The following is a 6,355-nucleotide window of genomic DNA, read 5'->3' on the forward strand; positions in this document are numbered from 1 at the left end:
TAGTCACATGAAGCAGCTAGGACTTCAATTTATAAGTTTGGGGGGAACACAATCCCCCCAATGAAACAGAGCTGTTGTAAGGATTGAGTTAGTGTAAAAAACATGCCTGGTACATGGTAAGCACTCAACAGAAATCAGCTATTGTTATACATATATATTATATATATGTTATATATTATATATTTAAGATGATCATTGATTCGTTTGAACGACAGAATCAAAGATAAGACCAAAAGAAGGAAAAGAAAAGTAACTCTGGCACAAGGTTTGCGAGCCTAGAACTCTATTTTCTTGGGAGGGCCTAGGAACCAGCCTGAAACACAAATGTCCAATCCCTGTGGTCAGTTGAATCCAGCTGTTGGTCTAGAAGCTCTGGGTGAATCGTCAGTGCAGAGTTAGAAATCTGAAGGACAGCATTCAGTGTGTCAGTAGTCTCATCCCCTTTGGGGACCCCATGGCTGGTAACTGGACCAGCAGAAAGGCCTAGAGTACTCCCTGCTTCTCCTACCTGCAAACCCAGGAGGCCCCATTCCCCAAACTCCACCAAACTGGGTACTAATCCTTCCAGTTTCCAGAGGAGCCACCCCCCCAGATAACAGTGGAGTCTACTGCAGCTCGATGTGGCTGGCTCCCCCCACAGCACCTCTGACCTCAGTAAGTTCACACCAACTTTGGGAAGGAATGAGTGAGGAAAGGACAAGTTTGGATGAGAGGAAAAGTAAGAAAAGAGGAAAGGGAATGCCCAATGCATGAGCGTCACCTAGTTTCTAGGCCTGGAGCCACACACCTTGTGTCCATCCATGCTCTGACGGAGGCTCCCAACAACCCTGAGAGACATTCTAGAGAATTTCCATAAAGCCCCACAGTTCTACCCCTAGGTAGATAGCCAAAGGAACTGACAACTGGCACTCAAATACTTTCGCACAGGTTTTTATAGCAGCATTATTCACAAAAGCAAAAGGCGGAAACAAGCAAAATGTTCGTCAACATGTGCATGGACAAACAAAACGTGCCATACACACACGCATTGGAACATTGCTTGGCCATGAAAAGGGAGTGAAGTGCTGATTCGTCCTCCAAGGTGGAAGAACCCTGATATTGTGCTAGGTGAATGAAGCCACACACAGTCACGTACTGTCTGCTTCCATTTATTTGGAGTATCCAGAACAGTTAAATCCACAGGGACAAAGAGCAGTTGGTGATTGCCAGAATCTTGAGCGGAAGGGAAGAATAGGAGTGACTATTTGACAAGTACAGGGATGTACTTTTGGATGTTTCTTTTGGAGTGATGAGAACATCTTGGAACTTAATGTAGATGATGGCTGCCCAACAGTGCGAATGCACTAAATACCACTTAGTTGTACACTTTATTGTTTTAAATGTTTATTTATTTTGAGAGAGAGAAATGAGCAAGTTGGGGAGGGGCAGACAGACAGACAGAGAGACAGAGAGAGAATCCCAAGCAGGCTCTACACTGTCAGTACACAGCCCAGTGCAGGGCTCGATCTCATGAACTGTGAGATCATGACCTGAGCCAAAATCAAGAGTTGGACACTTAACTGACCGAGCCACACAGGCACCCCTAGTTGTGCACTTTAAAATGGTTACTTTAATGCAATGTGAATTCCACCTCCATTTTTTAAAAACCCGTTCCACACTCTGGGTATTTTTGAATTGTATTAATTTGTCTTAGAAAAATGACTTTAGCTATTTACAAGAAACTCAGAACTCGACTCAAAAGTGAAGGTAGGAGTGACCCCCAGTTTCTTTTCCTAATCACCCACCTCCGAGGCCCAGCCCTGGGAAATAAGAATGAGGAACTTACAACTAGTAACTCTGCAGATGTGCCAGGAGCAGGCCTTTTACTTATTCCATTCCATTTTCCCACTTTGCCAGACATGGTACCCCTTGCTTTGTGTTTATGACAACTCAGGCTTGTTCTCCAAACACCCTCGAAAAATTCATGGTAAGGCTGTTATTCCAATTTTAGGGATGGGGAAACGGAGACTCTTCGGTGTCAGGACCTGGTTTGGAAGTCAAGTCTGCCTGACTCCAGAGCCTCAGACTCTCGCATCTGATATCCCCAAAAGGTACTGGAAATCTCAGCCAATACTCAACAGCCACAGCCACCACCAGCATGGGCCCTGAGGCGGGGAAGGAGGGAGGAAAAGGGAGTCCCTTATGGCTCAGCCATGTTTACCTCCCTCAGGTTCCCCATTTCCTGTCCTCTACTCAACAGGGTAGAAATACGACCCCTTTAAGTAGAAATGTCATTCTACACAGCACTTGCATAGCAGCATATTCATCTGAAGAGAGACTCTTCCTCTGGCAGCCTAAGGCCCGGGGTGGGGTGGGGGTGGGGGTGGGGGTGGGGATCAGGGCTCTTAGAATGGCTGGTGGTGCCTTTGTGCTGCTGGGGTACGGGTTCTGTGTCCATCTGAGGAATCCTTTCTATTGCATTCCTGGGGTGTCCTGGTCTTCTAAGGGATTCCCTGATTTCTCAGAGTGGGCTGTGTGCCCTGGGTGGTGGCTGCAATGGGGTAAGGATCACGGGGGGGGGGGGGCCTTCCGGTTTCTGGTCTTCGCTCCTTGGCTGGCGATCTACCTCATCCCCAGACAAACCTTCTCTCCTCTCCGGGCCTCATTCCGTCTGTGTGAAAAGAAGAGGGTGCACTCCCAACTCCGAAATGTCAGTGATTCTCCCTCAACACCTTAACATTTGCCGAGGAACTTGGCAACGTTATACGGATAGAGGTGTCCTCCAAAGTTGAGCGTGAATCACATCCTTGTTATGAAACGACACGCGTGTAAAGCACAGAGCAATGGCGGAGTGTGAATAACCAGCCTCCAGTTCACTGTGAGCTTGTACATGTCTATAGAAGCCAGGAAGGGAGAGAGAGAGAGACAGAAGGAGGAAGAGAAGAACCGAAGGGAGAGAGGAGAGGAAGGAATGGAAGAGGTTAAAAGTGGGCACTTTGGAGTCAAGAATGGCAAGTTTGAGTCTGCTCTTGCACTCGTTGGCAGCAAGACCTTGGGAAAGTCACTTAACCTCTCTCGGCTTCAATGTTCTCATCTGTAAAAGGGGGATATGAGTTAACATGAGGAGTAAATAGAATTACATACTTGAAAGGCACAACACAGTGCTGGGTACTTTAATACACACTCAATGAAACACAGAGTATGAAACAAAGAGGGAGAGTGAAAAGAGAAAGAAATGCAAGAAGGTTGTGGAAAGGTGGGGAGGGGAACCCAGACTGAACCCCCCACTGAGCATGAGCTGGGCATTTTCAACAACATAAACCGCAAAGAACAGAATACACAGAATCAGGGAGACGTTTGTCATGGAAATTCAGAGACTGGGCTGCTTCCTCTCTCTTTCCCAAATTTGAAGACACGAAGAGGCAGAGACGGGGATTGTCTTTAGGCTATGCACCCCCCACCCCCCACCGGTTCCTGTTGCTGCCGCTTACGCTGCTTTGCAATACACCCCAAAACCAGTACGCACCCTTGGGAAGAGCGCCCCCTGCCACCACCACCCCACCTGAGACCCACACAGACACACGCACAAGCACACGTGCATGAACATGCACAAGGCATTTTCAAAGGCTCACTTGCACGCCCTGCCCGCATTCACATGCATACCCGAAGAGGTCTGCGCGGCCAAGGTCAACGCTTCTCCTTGTGGGAATCAAAAGCAGTTACCCTTTTATCTCTTTGAATTGATTATCTTAGCATTATTTTCCCCCCAGCCTCCCCCATCCGCCAGATGAGTCCAGTGCTGCTCTTACCTGCTGTCAAAGCCCCCAGCTTCCTTGCATGGCACTTGGCATAGTTCATCATCACACACGGATGTGCACGGTTATTTGATTACTGTCTGCCTCCCCTCCTAGACCTGCTGCTTCAGAGCTTGGGGACCCAAGGCTGTGGGTCATCCAGCACCTAGCACCATGCACAGAGTAAGAGTTTCATAAATATGTGTCCGATGTCAAAGGAGTGAGCGCAGCAACAAGCCTTTGCAAATGCAAGGTCACAACACCTCAGACCCCCTCCTTGACCTTGTAGGCTACCCCTGCCCCAGCCCTGTCTGCTCTGCCTCCAGGGCCTCAGCCCTCTGGTTCTCTCGGCTCTGTAGCCAGCCTGGAGTCCAGAGCAGCTCCCTCCTTCCTTGGCGGTGACACTCAGGGCCTCTCTCCTGGAGGGTGGCCAGGTGCCCCAGCGTGGAGCATTGTGTCTATCACAATTAAGATCCAGCTATTCCAGAGGGGTCTCCAGGCCAGCGACCCCTTTATCTTTTTCCATCTGCCACCTCAGCACCTTCGATCTATTCCTATACACCCTTGACTCGGGCCTCAGATCCCTTTGAAAAAATATTTACATTTCTACCCTTCTTTAGGCGACTTCACCTGTCTCTCTAATAAATAGAACATGAGCCTCGACTGACGCCCAGCCCCGGGGGGGGGGGGTGGAGGGGGGGCAGCACTGCAGGGGGGGGTGTCACGGGGAGCCCTGCTGCTCTCACTTGCTCCTCTCCTGGCAGACCCCCCGGGTCAGACCACCCCTCCCATGCAGCCCTGACCCCCACTCCTCTGTGCCTTCCCCTCGCCAAATCTGCGGCCACCACCTCTGGCCACCACCTCCCGGAGACCAGCTGCCTGGCTTCCAGACCAGAGCGGGCCCAAGGGGTTGATTAGCATATTATTGTGGGGAAGGAAGTCCGGAGTAATCACTTTTCCTACTGGCACTAAATAACATTACCTGAAGGCTCCCCCACCCCTCCAGAGGCCAAAAGCAGCCAGAGAAATGAGAACCACCGGTCTGTCTCTTCTCTGCCTCTTTTCCCAACCCTGGTTACCCCTCCTCTTCTTTCTTGTTCTTTCCCGCTCGGTCTTCCTAGTCTTGTATGTACCCTGTCCGCCTCCCCTCTCCTCAGATGCTCCTCTGCTGTGCTCTCCTCCATCTCCAACACCCTTGCCCCCTCTCTCTGCCTCCTTCCTTCCCTCTGTCCCTCCTTTTCCCTCTCTCTGCCTCCCTCCATCCTTCCCCCTGTCTCTTTCTTTCTCTCCACCCCTTGCTCTCTCCACCTTACCTCCCTTTTTAAGAAGAATGCAAACTTAGAAGTCGTCAAGGAAAACCTTTCCCTCTCCTAAAACCGCCTGTGCCTCCCTTACGGCTGGGGGCGCCTTCACTGGGACCAGCTTTGCTTTGGTCTGCCTGGAAAGCCATCCGGAATGACAAATCTTAGGACAAATTACTGATTTCTCATCTAATTTACATCCAATTAGTGTGAGTGAAATGAATCATGTGGTCAGCCCCTCAGGGGAAACATTGAGATAACAAATGCCCAGGGCTTCTTTCCTAGGGAACTGCTGGGCCCTTGGGGAAGCCCATGATTTACCCCTCGGGTCAGAGGCCCCCTCCCTTCCCCCAGGCAGGTTACCAGGCCCATAGATCAACCCTGCCCCCTCCTTGCCTCCAGGGCAGGCAGGAGGGAGCTCAGGCGAGGGAAAAAATAGGTGGGTGAGGACCAGATCTTCTATGGATCCACACCCTGGAGACCCATGTCAGAGTGCAGCGCTGAGTTTTGGAAGCAAGTGCTAAGTCTCGGACTTGAGGCCCTCATGCCCACTGGCAGTCACCACTGCCCCTCACAAGGCAGGTGGCCCAAGGCTGTCGTGATCCTAACTGGTATTTGCTGCCATTCACCATGTGCCAGGCCCTGCATTCAGTACTTTGTGGCATCGTGGCTCTTAACCCTCACAACAAAGTATCTCAGAGGCAGGCACCAACTACGAGGTCATCCACTCTTCGTGGAGGGAAACTGAGGCTCAGAGAGGCCCCGTTCCGAGTTATCAGTCAGCAAGATGCAGGGCTGAGGGTTTTGAACACTGGTGATGTGATGCCAGAGTCCAGGCGCCGAACCATCGTGCTCTGTCGGCTGCGTCCCTTTGGCAGAGGAGAAAACTGAGGCTCAGAGGGATGAAGTCATTGCCCGCGGTCACAGCCAAGTTTCAGCAGCACAGGAATTGCCAAGTCCGGTGCGAACCCTCTACGTGCGGCTCAGGACAGAGACACAGCGCCTCTGAGAGCAGGCAGGCGGAAACCACTTCCGGGAGAGAGTGAGGACAGGGGGAACCACTTCCGGGAGCAAGCGTGTGCAGGTGGGAATCACTTCTGGGGTGAGTGCAGGTAGATTACAGATAGATTACCCAGGTTCCACCCCCGCCCCCGCCCCCGCCCCCGCCCGCGCCCAGAGGAAACCAGACCAAAGCACACCTTGCAGTGACTGGGTCACCGCTTGCTTCTTCACGCATGAAGCATAGCAGACGGAATTCAGAAATGTTTCTCTAAAACAAGA

The 6,355-nt window shown here is 51.2% G+C and overlaps 1 long non-coding RNA gene across 1 annotated transcript; it reads right to left on the reverse strand.

Annotated features, from left to right (window-relative positions):
- Positions 1–1,831: 1,831 nt before the first annotated feature.
- On the reverse strand, positions 1,832–5,265 carry LOC123599960. Its single transcript, XR_006713384.1, has 3 exons — positions 5,087–5,265; positions 3,789–3,939; positions 1,832–3,073 (listed from the first exon to the last, which is right to left on the reverse strand). It is a non-coding gene; the product is annotated as an uncharacterized LOC123599960 (long non-coding RNA).
- Between the last annotated feature and the right edge of the window lie 1,090 nt (positions 5,266–6,355).

This window comes from Leopardus geoffroyi, chromosome C1, assembly GCF_018350155.1.
Source record: "Leopardus geoffroyi isolate Oge1 chromosome C1, O.geoffroyi_Oge1_pat1.0, whole genome shotgun sequence".
In the NCBI taxonomy this organism is placed as follows: domain Eukaryota; kingdom Metazoa; phylum Chordata; class Mammalia; order Carnivora; family Felidae; genus Leopardus; species Leopardus geoffroyi.